This window comes from Eschrichtius robustus, chromosome 10 (genome assembly GCF_028021215.1).
Source record: "Eschrichtius robustus isolate mEscRob2 chromosome 10, mEscRob2.pri, whole genome shotgun sequence".
Lineage (NCBI taxonomy): Eukaryota > Metazoa > Chordata > Mammalia > Artiodactyla > Eschrichtiidae > Eschrichtius > Eschrichtius robustus.
In genome coordinates this window covers 16,975,077-16,976,635 of record NC_090833.1, presented here as the reverse complement: position 1 = coordinate 16,976,635, position 1,559 = coordinate 16,975,077, and the positions used below count along the sequence as shown (strand labels likewise).

General features: G+C 45.8%; 1 pseudogene; it reads left to right on the top strand.

Annotated features, from left to right (window-relative positions):
* The first annotated feature begins 444 nt into the window (after nt 1–444).
* LOC137770195 (large ribosomal subunit protein P1 pseudogene) lies at nt 445–840 on the top strand (annotated as a pseudogene).
* Nucleotides 841–1,559: the final 719 nt, after the last annotated feature.

Genomic DNA, 1,559 nt, shown 5'->3' with positions numbered 1-1,559 from the left:
AGAGATAATACTAATACTTACCCCACAGGGTTTAGGGGTGAATCAAGTGAGACAAAACAGAGCAAGTGCTTAGCACAGTGCTTGGTACAAAGCAAGAACTCAACAAACACTAGCTTAAAAAAATAAACACTGACAATAACAAAAGGAAAACTGGAAGGCCGATGGCACCTTTTTTTGAGGAGTTGGAACAGACATAGTTGACGCTGAAATTGGGGTCAAGAGGGTTTGAACTAGCTCCATAAAACTAGCCAAAGCATTTGGGAGATCCAATTTGAGTCTGGAGTGGGAAAGTCAGACAATTCTTTTCCTTTAAAAGTATAGTGGATTAGCTTTTCCTCAGCTGCCGCTAAGGTGCTCTGTCCTTCCGAGGAAGCTAAGGCCACGTTGGGGTGAATCCCTCACTTCATCCGGTGACTAGCACCGCGTCCAGCAGCCCCTGCCTAGCACTCGCCCACACCATGGCCTCCGTCTCGGAGCTCGCCTGTATCTACTTGGCCCTCATCCTGCATGACGATGAGGTGACGGTCACGGAGGATAAGATCAATGCCCTCATTAAAGCAGCCGGTGTAAATGTTGAACCTTTCTGGCCAGGCTTGTTTGCAAAGGCTTTGGCCAATGTCAACATCGGGAGCCTCATCTGCAACGTGGGGGCAGGTGGACCTGCCCCAGCAGCTGGTGCTGCCCCAGCAGGAGGTCCTGCCCCCTCCACCACTGCTGCCCCAGCTGAGGAGAAGAAAGTGGAAGCAAAGAAAGAAGAATCTGAAGAGTCTGATGATGACATGGGCTTTGGTCTTTTTGACTAAACCTCTTTAGTAACACGTTCAATAAAAAGCTGAGCGCAAAAAACAAAAAAAGTATAGTGGATTAAAAAATGAAAGCCAAATTTAGTCCAATTTTAGATGCAAGCATGGGGCCACAGGCAAAGCCAAGAGGAGGGATAAACAAGGGAATGGGGAGAAAGTGAGAAGAAGGGGTAGAAACGAGAGGTGACAACTGGTTCTTAAAACTTTCATGAGTTGTCTGTGGCTCACTTTGGTGGCCTCTGATTACGTAGTGAGTAGGATGGTTGGCTTTTAATAGTCTTAAGCTTAGAGTGGGTACCAAAAGACAGATTCCAAGTGGGTATGAGGAAGACATTGCTAATTGGGAGGCAGTATACTACAATAGGTGATGGCAGGAAGTAGCATGCTAGTTAAGAGCACAGGCTCTGGAGCCGGACTGCCCAGATTCTAGCCCTGACCACTCCAGTTCGACCTGCCTAACCTCTCTTTGCCTCCACTTCCTCATCTGAAAAACAGGTATGATCATGAAATCTACCTCTTTAGTTGATAAGGATTTAATGAAAATGATGCATATAATGATAGTAATGATGGTATGGGTTTCCACACATGAGTCTAGGGTCAGCAGCTGAAAGTAGAAGGGCTTTGATTAATTTCACCACCCATGTTTCTGAGCAGCAAGCCATGCCCATTTCCCTGGGGTGAGAGCCTATTGTTTATTCCACTACCCACGGCAGAAAGGACATTGATTAAAAAAAAATTTTTGCTTTAAAAAAAAAA